Source organism: Ornithorhynchus anatinus, chromosome 5 (assembly GCF_004115215.2).
Source record: "Ornithorhynchus anatinus isolate Pmale09 chromosome 5, mOrnAna1.pri.v4, whole genome shotgun sequence".
Lineage (NCBI taxonomy): Eukaryota > Metazoa > Chordata > Mammalia > Monotremata > Ornithorhynchidae > Ornithorhynchus > Ornithorhynchus anatinus.
The window spans coordinates 4,002,547-4,016,331 of NC_041732.1; positions in this window are offsets into that span (position 1 = coordinate 4,002,547).

Genomic DNA, 13,785 nt, shown 5'->3' on the forward strand with positions numbered 1-13,785 from the left:
GACACAGTCTCTGTCCTACCCTGGGCTCTTAGTCTTCATTCCCATTTTACAAATGAGGTAACTTAGGCAAAGAGAAGTGAAGTTATTTGCCCAAGGTCACACAGTAGACAAGTGGCAGAGCTGGAATTAGAACCCAGGACCTTCTGACTCTTAGGCCCATGATCTATTCACTAAGCAACACTGCTTCCTATCTATTTATGTATTGAGCACTTAGTCAGGGAAGGCAGAAGCCACATACTGCTAACACTTCTTCACACCCTCCCCACTCGGTTTGGGCAAAGCAGGTTGGGAACACCAGGTTGGCAGGGGGTAAAGCTAGGGGCAGGTAGCTGGCATCTGGGCTTGGCAGCTCAAGAGGGCACAGATAGTCCTGGGCTGGGTTGCTCCTCTGTCACCATCTCTCCCTGCTGCTCTTGCACAAGGCAGGCCAGACACCCCAAGAATGGCATAAGTGGATAGCCATGTGGGGAGAGCAACCGGCCACTCCCTGCTCTCCCTGTGGCCCCTCTGCATGTGATAGTGGCAATAGAGGTTGAGACCCAGAGAGAGGGAATCAAGCAGTAGAACCAGGGCCGTGTCCTACCCCACCACCTGCTTCTTCGCTGGACTCCAGAACGAAAGTGAAGGGAAGCAGAGCCAACTGAAAAGTCATTTATATCCAGACAGGATGTTGTGACTTAAAGTCTCGGCAGAAGCTCCAGAGTCAGCTGTTAGTGATGTCCTCATCCTGCTCTGGTCGGGGGTACCAATCCTCTTGACTAGGGAGGGGAAGACCGGAGCTGGGGGCTGGGGCTAGGTGGATGGTACGATCTGGCAGTAGGGGTCCGGATCCTGCTCCAGCAATTCCTGGAAACCAGCAGTCAAAGCTCAAGCATCCCCCGGACCTCCCGAGGTCCTGTGGCATAGAGATTTTCACCCTCTTTCCTGAGTGGGGGGGCAGAAACCCTTCCCCCAAACCCCATCTGACTTTCTTGCTAGCTTCTCCCTGTCCCCTTGAGCTCCCGCAGCCTCAGGCCATCCCAGCATCCACTTCTCCTGAATTGGGAAGAGGGAGGGGGGACTTTTGTTTTACCTACCTCATACCAGTGGAGATCATCCTGGGGGATACTGGGAGGGTGCTACACAGGGAGAGAAGGTGGATAAGTAGGGTGGGGGTCCCCGAGTTCATAGGAAGGGGCGGGAGGTGACTGGACAGGCTTAACGGTCAATGTCCCCAAGGGCCGAATATGTGTCTGGTTGGTTTTGGAGGGTCCAGAGGGGCTCTGGGGAGACTGGGTGCCAGAGGGGGCCGGGGACTGTAGGGCAGAGGGGCTGGTACTCACAGCAGCCGGGCCCACGTCGGTGCCCAAAGCAACATCGGGGCAGTTCTCCAGGATGGTGGGGTAGGGGATCACCTCATAGATGTTGATGTGCTCATTGTTACCTGATGAATGGAGAAGAGGAGAGGCTGAAGGTGAGGAAAGAGGAGAGGGAAGCTTCTCCGCATACCTCGGCCTTATTGCCTCCCCACACCTTCCCTCTTCTCCACGGGCCTCTCCCTCACCCCTCCCCACCAGACCAACAGAGTCTGGCTTTCCCCTCCCTGGCCCTACGTCCCCTCCCGCTCACTGTCAAAATAATTTGTCCCAAAGCTGTAGGGAAGGGGAGACAGGAGAGGAGTCTTGTTTACTGTATCAACGTCCTTGCTGACTTCCCTGCCTCCTGTTTCTCCCCACTGCAGCCCATACTTCACTCTGCTGCCTGGATCACTTTTCTACCAAAATGTTCAGATCATGTTTCTCCATTCCTTAAGAACCTCCAGTACCTGCCCATCCACCTCTGCAACAAACAGAAACTCCTTACCCGTGGCTTTCAAACACTCAAACACCTTGACCCCTCCTACCTCACCTCGCTGCTCTTCTTCAACCCAGTCCGTACACTTCACTCTTATAATGCCAACCTACTCGCTGTACTTCAATCTCATCTATCTCACCACCACCCTCTCACCCACATACTGCCTCTGGCCTGGAACACCCTCCCTCTTTGTATCTGACAGACGATTGCTCTCCCCACCTGCTCAGTTTTATTGAAGGCACATCGTCTAAGAGACCTTCCCTGATTAAGTCCTCTTTTCCTTTTCATTCACTCCCTTCTGCATCGCTCTGACTTGCTCCCTTTATTTATCCCAGCCCCACAACCCTGATGTACATATCTGTAATTTATTTAATTCTATTAATGTCTGTGGTCCCCCCCCCCCCCACTTTAGACTGTAATCTAGTTCATTCATTCATTCAATAGTATTTATTGAGCGCTTACTATGTGCAGAGCACTGTACTAAGCGCTTGGGATGAACAAGTCGGCAACAGATAGAGACAGTCCCTGCCGTTTGACGGGCTTACGGTCTAATCGGGGAAGACGGACAGACAAGAACAATGGCAATAAATAGAGTCAAGGGGAAGAACATCTCGTAAAAACAATGGCAACTAAATAGAATCAAGGCGATGTACAATTCATTAACAAAATAAATAGGGTAACGAAAATATATACAGTTGAGCGGACGAGTACAGTGCTGTGGGGATGAGAAGGGAGAGGTGGAGGAGCAGAGGGAAAAGGGGAAAAAGAGGGTTTAGCTGCGGAGAGGTAAAGGGGGGATGGCAGAGGGAGTAAAGGGAGAAGAGGAGCTCAGTCTGGGAACGCCTCTCGGAGATGAGTTTTAAGTAGGGTTTTGAAGAGGGAAAGAGAATCAGTTTGGCGGAGGTGAGGAGGGAGGGCGTTCCAGGACCGCGGGAGGACGTGACCCAGGGGTCGACGGTGGGATAGGCGAGACCGAGGGACGGTGAGGAGGTGGGCGGCAGAGGAGCGGAGCGTGCGGGGTGGGTGGTAGAAAGAGAGAAGGGAGGAGAGGTAGGAAGGGGCAAGGTGATGGAGAGCCTTGAAGCCTAGAGTGAGGAGTTTTTGTTTTGGGCAGGGAATGTGCCTGTTATATTGTTTTAGTGTACTCTCCCAAGCACTTAGTACAGTGTTCTGCAAAGAGTAAATGCTCAGTAAAAAATGTTTAATTGACTCACCTTGGTTGGCAGTTGACTGTTTTTCTCCACTGGGCTCCTGCTTTCCCACTCTGTTGGACAAACACGAATGGGATTCGTCCCCAAGCACCCACCCCCAAGTGGAGAGGGGTTAGCTATGTCAGATGGGCTTGGGGGGGCAGATAGACTAAGAAGAGCTAACAGATTTAGGGATTTTTCCAGCTGGACAAGGGCTGGGGAGAGGAAATGGCAGGGAAGGGAACGGTAGAGGTTAGATGGACCCAAGGTGGTTTAGAAGCACCCTCTCTCACTTGCTCCCCGCTGATGCCAGGAGAACAGTGAGGGAGCAGAGGAAGTGGTCTTGGAAGGGGGCAGGGGAGTCTCTCACCCTTGGTCTTGGGCGGCCCGGACCCTCTTTAGCGGGAAGCAGAGGAGGGCAGTGACGAGGAGTGCCCCCGCAAGGAGGCAGCTGACAGCGATGCCTGCAGTGACACCCACGGAGAGTCCGGGAACCAGGGGCTGCTGTCGAGATGGGAAGTGGGCAGTCGAGGTGAAGGGCTTCTCTGGAAGGGAGAAGGGTCAGGCTGGGGTGTGAAGAGAGAGTAAGGAGCCGTGGGGTGACAGAGACGGTCACCATCACACTGCGGGGCCCCATCAGGCCCCCTCTCCCTCTCCCCTTTCCTCCTTATTTCCACCTTGGAGCCCTTCACTTTGCCCCTTAGGGCTGGAACTGCCTCCCTTCTCCTCCCTCCCTCTGCACAATACTCCTCTTCCAGGAAGTCATCCCAGATTCCCACATCTAATCTCCATCCTGCCAGCCCCATGGGGATGTCCCTTGCCACCTCTCCACCCCCCTTTCCAACCCGCTGACATGCTTCCTTTATTTATCCCCCTCTTCCAGCCCCACAGCACTAATGTACATAGTTGTCATTTATTTATTTATACTAATGTCTGTCTTCCCCTGTAGACTGTACGCTCCCTGTGGGCAGGAAATGTGTCCATTAATTGTTATATCGTACTCTCCCCAGCGTTTAGAACAGTGTTCTGCACACAGTAAGCGTTTAATAAATATGATGAAATGATTGAATGGATGGTCTCCTTCTGCTCTTTCTCTTTTCTGGCATGGCCATGTCGTCCAAGGTGGCACCCTGTCTGTCCCCAGCAATTAGCACAGTGTGATGCATTCAGCCAGTGCTCAGTAAATACTGCTACTAAGCACCCTGTGTCAGTCTCATCTCTCCTACAGGCTGGGGTCTGTGTGGGGAGCGGAGGAGGAAAGGGCATAGCTTGCAGCTCTCTAACTCGAACCCCCAGGTTAGGGAAGGACAAAGGAAATATCGGGGTCACATCAGGGGAACATCAGGCATCCAGCCCGGCATTCCTGGGTCAGACCCATGGTCCATCCAAGGAAGGAACCTGCTTCTTTTAACAGCACCAGAGAGTTTGGAGGGATCAGGTTCAGTGCTTAGAACTGTGCTCCAGTGCTTAGAAAAGTGCTTGGTACATAAAAAGTGCTTTACAAGTACCATAATTATTACTATTAGGTGTCTCCTGGCTGCCATCTTTGTGGAGAGATTTTTCTTCCAGAAAACCCAGTTTGGGCTGCTCGACTATGAATTGAGCCACACCAAATCGGGGGTGCTTTCTGTGTCGACTTCACCGGGTTCCACTCCCCCTCCACCCTTCCCAGAGGTAAGGGATGTGGGGATGGGAAATCTTGACCTCAGTTTGACTTCCCTCAGCCCAATTACGGAGCTCACAGGGGCCAGTCTGAAACCAGGCATAAGGGGAGGTGAAAGGTCACTAGCCTCTATCCAGGATTCCCAGAGAGAGGGGTCAGACTAGCCAAGGGACATCAGCCATGATGCCCTCATGGATAGGGAGACGGGGGGGGAGAAAGGAAGGCCAGGAAAGTGACATGAAATACAAACCCAGAGAAGGAGAAAATACAGGCCCTTCTCAGGGAGCTCCCAGCCAAAGGGGAAGGGAAGACACGGTCCCAGACCCTAGCAAAGAAATTATTATCTGACACCCCATGACCCCCTCAAACCAACTTGCTTATTATTGTCTGTTTATTCTTGTATTGTACTCTCCTAAGTGCTTAGTACAGTGCTCTGCACACAGTAAGGGGTCAAAAAATACAACTGAATGAATGAAACCCTGCCCACTGCAGCAGAACTGAAGAAGATAAGCCCCTTGTGGGAGAGACGCTCTGGTCTGCTCTGACTGGGTCCTACCTACTCTGGTACTTAGCACCTAGTAGGTGGTTAATTAATGCCACAATTCAACCAATCATATTTATTGAGCACCTACTACGTGCAGAGCACTGTCCTAAACTCTTGGGAGAGTACAATAGAACAGAGTTGGTTTTGCCCAAAATGTGCCTTTAGTATAGAGGGGGAATTATCTCATTACTGTTATTATTGTTATTATTTATCAAGGGCCTGCAAGTCAGGAGACACAGGTTCTAATCCTGGCAGTGCCACTTGTGTGACCTTGGCAAGTCACTTAACTTTTCTGTGCCTCAGTTTCCTCGTTTGTAAATTGGGGATTAAGTACCTGTTCTCCCTTCTCACTAGACTGTGAACCCCATTGAGAGTTAGGGACTTGGATCTGATTGGATTGTATCTCCCCTAGAATCTAGCACAGTGCACATGCAAGGTCTCAGGAGCAGGGGCTCTCAAGCCTGTTAGCCCATGAGTAGTAGAAGGGGTGAGCCAAGGTAAGGGGGCAGTAAGGAGGTAGTCTGGAGCCCATCGTCAGGAGATCAGGGAATGCTGCCCCTGCAGGGATCATGAGAGCCCATCCTCTCCCTCTCTGATCAACCAATCAATTGTATTTACTGAGCACTTATTCGGTTCAAAGCACTGTACTAAGTGCTTGGGAGAGAACAATAAAACAATAAACAGACACATTCCCTGTTCTCAAGGAGTTTACAGTCTAAAGGGGGAGACAGACATTAATATTAAAAAAAAGGACAGATAAGGACATCACTGTTATGGGGCTGGGATGGGGGATGAATAAAGGGAGTAAGTCAGTGGGGCGAAGAAGCAGGTGGGGAGGTAGCTGTGGAGGTCCATATCGTACTTGGGAGCGTACAATACAACAGAATTGGGTAGACATATTCCCTGCCCACAACAACAACAATCCAGAGGGTGAGACAGATATTAATATAAATAGATTAGAATACAGATATGGATATAAGGACCTAGGATCTAATTTCAACTCTGCCCCTTTTCTGCTGTGTGACCCTAGGAAGGCCACTTCACTGTACCTCAGTTACCTCCTCTGTATAATGGGCAATAATAATAATAATTTGTGGTATTGTTAAGCACTTACTACATGCCAGCCACTACACTAAGCGCTGGGGGGAATACAAGCAAATCAGGTTGGACACAGTCCCTGTCCCACATGGGGCTCATAGTCTTAATCCCCATTTTACAGATGAGGTAACTGAGGTCCAGAGAAGTGAAGTGACTTGCCCAAGGTCACACAGCAGACAAGTGGCAGAATGGGGCCTAGAACCCATGACTCCCAGGCCCGTGCTTCTCATTAAGACTTGTGAGCTCCCTGTGAAACTACATCCACCCTGATTAGCCTGTATCTACCCTAGTGCTTAATACAGTGCCTGGCGATATTAAGCCCTTAACAAATACCGTGAAAAAAAGAGTCCCGCAGGGTCCCTGATTTGGCCACTCACCCCAGACTTGGAGCTTGATCTGGGCCTTCTCCATCCAGGAGGGGCCCAGTGTGACGGTGACAAGGTAGGTGCCGCTGTCCTCAGGCCGGGCATTCTGGATGAGCAAGGAGCCATTGGGGAAACCCACCATGTCCCGGCCCCGCAGAGCGCTCCCGTTCCGCTGGGGTCTCCCCAGGCCTGGCACGTAGGTGAACAGCACATTGGCCCCAGTCCTCTCCTTGCCCTGGTACCAGATCACATCCTGAATCTGGGCCGAGATGCCGTGGACCTTGATCAGGATGTTCTGCCCCTCTATGGGCTGCTGGGGCGTTGCCTCCAGGATGATGGACGCTGTGGCCTGCGGTGCCCACAAAGCCACGACGGAGGCTGGAGGCGAGGAAGGAGGCCCCGGGGAACATGTGTGTTGGTGCGGAGTGGGTTAGGTGGAGAGAGACAGGGAGGGATAATAATTATAATAATCATAATTATGGTATTCGTTAAGTCCCTACTATGTGCCAAGAACTGTTTTAAGCACTGGGGTAGATATAAATTAATCAGGTTATCTGACGTGGGGCTCACAGTTTTCATCCCCATTTTACAGATGAGGCAACTGAGGCACAGAGAAGTTAAGTGACTTGCCCAAGGTCACACAGCAGACAAGGGGCGGAGCTGGGATTAGAACCCATGTCCTTTGACTCCCAAACCCATAGTCTTTCCACTAAGCCTTGGGGAAGAATTAGGGAGACTGAACCCACAGCTGGGAGTCAGGCTGGGAACCAAAGCTGGACCTGTTTTGAGGTTCTCCCTGGGAAGGTTGTGGGGACAACGCTGGGGGTTTCAGAACAGCCAAAGCAACGACTCCCTGATGAATTAGTTCCTTTTTCTGTGGCTCGTGGGACTTACTCAGTTTGGAGAAGTTGAGGCATCTGAGCCCTGGGGATTCCTGTCTCTGCCCTTCCCCTCATTCATTCATTCATTCATTCATTCATTCATGCATTCATGCATTCATTCAATCATATTTATTGAGCACTTACTGTGTGCAGAGCACGTACTAAGCACTTGGAAAGTACAATACAACAACAGAGACAGTCCCTGCCCACAGCGGTGTCACAGTCTGGGGGCACGGGGGAGACAGACACCAAAACAAGTAAACAGTTATCAATATAAATAAATAGAATTATAGATTTATACATATGTACATATGTATATACTGTATACAGTATATCTACTGTGGTTGAGGAGAGGGGTGAAGAGCAAAGGGAGAGAGTCAAGGTGATGTGGAAGGGAAGGGGAGCTGAGGAAAAGGGGACTTAGTCAGGGAAGGACTGTTGGAGGAGATATGCCTTCAAGTAGAGCTTTGAAGGGGGGAAGAGCTCCAGCCCTATTCCCTCATGCTCTGGAGCCACCCAGCCTGCTGTTCCTACCCTTGCCCCCCCAGAAAGATGAGCTAAGGCAGGACCCAGGGCCGGCCATGCCATCTCTCTTACCTGCCAGCAGAATCCCTGTCCAGGGGCAGCCCCCACTGCGAGAAGCGTCTCTGCCACCTGAGGGAGAAGCCATCCCGACGACCATTCCCACCCTCGGGGCTGTGGGAACCAGGGTTTACCAGCCTCTTGCCTGGCAGGGGGAGGGAGAGAAGAGACTCCCTCCGGACCCCTCCTGCCCCCACCTCGGGCACGGTTCCCTCTCCCTGGCCTCCTCTAATCTCACCTGGCTTGGGTGGTGGGAGTGGGAGCAGCAGACGGGGGGCTTCAGGGAGGGTGAGGGCGAGGGCAGGAGCTGGGGCAGGCTCATGATTCGAGGCGTCTGTGAGCCTCGCCCGCCTGAGACCCTGGAGGGCAGGAGGAGGCAGAGCTAAACCAGACGCCAGGCTCCACCTCCATGACCAACTCGCTCCCCCAGTCCGGTTAGACCTGTTCCCCATCGCCCTTCTCCAGGCCCCAGACAAACCGAAGTCCCTTCATCCGAGGCCTTGTTCTCACCTGGGGTCATGGCTGGGATCCCTCATCTCCCCAGCAGCCACAGGCTTACCTCGTCGGCTGAATAAGAATACTACTACTACTACTAATAATGAAGATGACATTTGTTAAGCGCTTACTATGTGACAGGCACTGGACTAAGCCCTGGAATGGATACAGGCAAATCAAGTTGGACAAAGTCCCTGTCCCATGAGGGACTCACATTCTCAATCCCCATTTTACAGATGAGGTAACAGATGCACAGAGAAGTGAAGTAACTTGCCCGAGGTCACAGAGAAGACAAGAGGTAGAGCTGGGATTAGAACCCATGACCTTCTGACTCCCTGGTCTGAGGTCTATCCACTACACCATGCTGTTTCTACACTACATGGTGAATGCCAGGACAGCTCAACATCTCCCCAAAAGAGGCAGAGGAGGTTGGGGACCTTTCTTTATGATGTCCCTCTCTCTCCTCCCTTCCACCATCTCCAACTCCAACTCCCCAGCTCAGCACCCTTCATTGTCCACACCCAACAGACAGTTAATCTCCAGGCCTTCATAGCCTTATTAAAGACACATCTCTTCCAAGAGGTCTTCCCTGACTAAACTCTCCTTTCCTCTTCTCTGCTATCTTCTGTGTCATCCTGACTTGCTCCTTTTATTAACTCCCTGCTCTCAGCCCCACAGCACTAAGCCGCGTGGCCTAGTGGATAGAGCATGGGGCTGGGAGTCAGAAGGACTAATCCCAGAAGGTCAGAAGTCAGAAGGTTCTAATCCCAGCCTTGCCACTTGTCTTCTGGCTGGCCTTGGGCAAATCACTTCACTTGCCTGTGCTTCAGTGCTCTGGTCTGTAAAATGGAGATTAAGACTGTGAGCCCCATGTGGTACAGGGACTGTGGCCAATCCAATTACCTTTTAACTGTTTTTTCCAAGTGCTTAGTATAGTGCTCTACACACAGTAAGCATTCAATAAATATGATTGAATGAATGAATGAATATCTGTCCCAGCACTTAGTACGGTGCCTGGCACACAGTAAGTACTTAACAAATATCACAATTGTTTTTAATTTTTTTATATTGATATCTATCTCTTTCTCTAGACTGTGAGCTGGCTGTAGGCAGGGAATGTGTCCATTTATTGTTGTGGTGTACTCCCCCAAGCGCTTAGCACAGTGCTTTGCACACAGCACGCATGCAATAAATACGATTGAATGAATGAATGAAAGAAAGTGACGGGAGGCAAACGGCCCAGGGGACATGGCCTGAAGTAGCAACAATACCTGGCAGCCAGTCAGGGTAGCGTGCCCCCTGAAGCCCCTGCTCCCGCCCCATGCCCCTTCCCCACTGGTCATCACTTGGGTCATTTTGAAGTGAGACACAAAAGGTCTTTAAACCCGGGCCCTGGGCCTGAATCCGCCCAGCCGGCAGACCGCAGCGTTCCCCACCCAAGCCTTCTGACGCAGCCCACCAGGCTTCCCGTCCCCCAGGGCTGACTCAGAAATAATGGTTGGAGAGTGGGCCGCTCTAGCCACCCACAGAAAATGCAACTTCCCCAAGTCCCCCAACCTCAGGGAAGCTGCTCTTCTCAGTACCACCCTGCTAGTGCAGGGGAGGGGAGGGAAAGCCGTGCCTGGAGGCCCTGGTTGGGGGAAAAGGGGCGGGGGGTGGGGAGAAGGGAGAGGGGGCTTGCAGGGTCGCCGCCCACATCAAAATCCTCCTGCATGCTCCCCTTCCCCCCATCCCACAAAATGAAGAAGTGATATCCCTGCATTATGACCTTCCCTTGCCTTCTAGAAAGGCAGTGTGGCTTAGTGAAAAGAGCAAAGGCGTGAAAGTCAGAGGATGTGGGTTCTAATCCCAGGAGCACCCCATTTCTGCTGTATGACCTTGGACAAGTCACTTAAATGATCTGTTTCTCAGTTACCTCATCTGTAAAATGGGGATTAAGACAGTGAGCCCCATGTGGGACAGGGACTGTGCCGCACCTGAATAACTTGTATTTGCCCCAGTACTTAGAACAGTGCTTGGCACATAGTGCTTAACAAATACCACAGTTATTATAATTATGTAAACTCATTATGGGCAGGGTTCATATCTGCTAATTCTATTGTGTTGTACTCTCCCAGTCACTTAGTACAGTGCTCTGCACATGGTAAACGCTCAATAAATACCATTGATTAATTGATCACACCCTAAATGGGCACCTAAGGCCAGTGCCACATAGACCACCCCTCAGCATAGCACATTTACCAATTCCCACGGAAAGCACCCTGGCCGGCAACTAAGATGGCCGACCAAAGGTTTCCACACAGGTGTGACTCACCCCCAGTCTCAGCCCACAGGCCAGACTCCAGGCTGAGTCATTGCCACAGCTGGTCTTGGAAAACCTTAGATTTGATCAGTTCTCTTCTCTATCAAGATTAAGCTCACCATCTGTGTTGTCAAGATTGGCCCTGCCCTTTAATTTCATTCAATGCATTTTTGCTTTTCTTCATCTCAGAGGCCCTTCTGAACGTCGCAAATATTCAAAAACAGCTGTTGGTAGGTCTACTCAGTGCTCATCTATCCTTGATTGAAAGTTTCCAAACCCTAACCAATCAACAGTACTTACTGAACACATAACAACAATAATGATAATGGCATTTGTTGACCACTTACTCTGTGTCAAGCACTGTTCTAAGCGTTGGGGTAGATACAAGCTAATCAGGTTGGACACAGTTCCTGTCCCACAGGGGGCTCACAGTCTTAATCCCCATTTTACAGATGAGGTAACTGAGGCACAGAGAAGTGAAGTGACTTGTCCAAGGTCACACAGCAGACAAGGGGCGGAGTGAGGATTAGAATGCAGGACCTTCTGACTTTCAGGTCTGTGCTCTATTCACTAGGACACGCAATGCTAAACGTTTGGGAGTTAACAGTGACTGCACATATTCTATATCTTGAATAGTTTTTCAAGCATTTATCCCAGTGGTCATTCATTCATTCATTCAATAGTATTTATTGAGCGCTTATTTATTATGTGCAGAGCACTGTACTAAGCACTTGGAATGTACAATTCGGCAACAGATAGAGACAATCCCTGCCCACTGATGGGCTTGCAGTCTAATCAGGGGAGACAGACGGACAAAAATAAGACAAAAACCTTAATCACAATAAATAGAATCAAGGGGATGTACACCTCATTCACAAAATAAATAGGGTAATAAAAATATATACAAAATATATTTTGGTCATCAGCCTGGCTTCCTAGTTCTGGTGAAATAGAGGTCAGAAACCTCTCTGGCTTAGTCAGCATCAGTGCAACATTGTAACTGAAAATCCAGCCTGGTGTGACCCAGAGGTTCATCAAATACTATGACATGGAAGTGACTGAGAGGGAATCAGAATGCTTCAACAGTGTCCAACCTGACTACCTTGTATATACCTCAGCACTTAGGACAGTGCTCAGCACACAGTAAGCGATGAACAAATACCATAATCATTATTATTATTAGTATCATTAATTGAGCCTCCCTGTCTGCTTGCCACTCCACATATGAACAGACGTGACATGCCACCCATCACCCCAGGCCCTTTGCATTCATGTTTGGATAATTATCTTGTTTTAAATATTGATGTTTATTAAATACAATGTCACTTGAGCAAAGGATGGGGAGGGAAGTGGATACAAGAAAATCAGGCCGGGTCCCTCTCCCATTCCTGGCTCAGGAAGGGCCTCTTATCACCCCTTTACAGATGGGGAAACTGAGGCCTAGAGAGGTTCAGTGACTTGCCCAGAGTCACAGGATCTCAATGATAAGGTAGGATTATAACTGGGTCCCCTGACACCCAGTCCTACACGCTTTCCACTAATCCTCACTGCCCTTGCCAACTTTTACATAGTTCAGTAGTGTCTTTGCTGAGGGAGAGATTAAATTAAAAATAAATTAAGTATCAGACAAGAAGGATGACACTATTCTGGGGTTCATGTTGGGGTATACCCTTTGAGTAGTAGTAATGGCATTTATTAAGCACCTATTAGATACAATGTGCTGACCTATTCACAATAAAGAAATGACATGTCCCCTGCCCACGAAAAGTTTACAGTCATGAGAGATCAAGTGTTAAATCTATCCACTTTTCTTTCACCTAGAAAACCCACCTAGAATAGCCACCTAGAAAACCCACCTCTCGCACACAAGATAATCTAACAATAATAATAATAATGATAATTATAATAAAAATATTTGTTAAGTGCTTACTATGTGCCACGCACTGTACTAAGGCTGGGGTGGATACAAGCAAATTGGATCAGAAAGTCCCTGTCCCACATGGGACTCACATTCTTAATCCCCATTTTACAGATGAGAGAACTGCCCAGAGAATTGAAGTGACTTGCCCAAGGTCACACAGCAGACCAGCAGCAGAGCCGAGATTAGAACCTATGACCTTCTGACTCCCAGGCTCATGCTCTCTCCACTAGGCCATACTGCTTCTCATAATCTCCTGATTATGTTTTATCTACCCCAGTGCTTAGTACAGTGGTTGGCACATAGTAAGTGCTTAATAAATACACCGACACAAAAAAGAAGGAACAAAACCAGAGAACACTGGATTTGGAAGAACCATCTCTCTCCTCTTCCCGTCTTCCATCCTGATGTTCTGATTGTTCAGGAGAAAGGATTAATCAGGCATCCCAATTTCCTCCAGCCCTAGTAAGCTCCTGGGGTCAGAAACACGGGAAGCAGCGTGGCTCAGTGGAAAGAGCACAGGCTTGGGAGTCAGAGGTTAGGGGTTCGAATCCTGGCTCTGCCACTTGTCAGCTGTGTGACTGTGGGCAAGTCACTTAACTTCTCAGTGCCTCAGTTACCCCATCTGTAAAATGGGGATTATGACTGTGAGCATCACTTGGGACAAACTGATTACCCTGTATCTACCCCAGCACTTAGAACAGTGCTCGGCACATAGTAAGCGCTTAACACTTAATACTGCTCTCATAATATCCCGTCTGGATTACTGTGTCAGCCTTCTCGCTGATCTCCCTTTCTCCTGTCTCTCCCCACTCCAGTCTATTTTTCATTCCGCTGCCCGGATCATCTTCCTGCAGAAACGCTCTGGGCATGTCCCTCCCCTCCTTAAAAATCTCCAGTGGTTGCCTTATCAA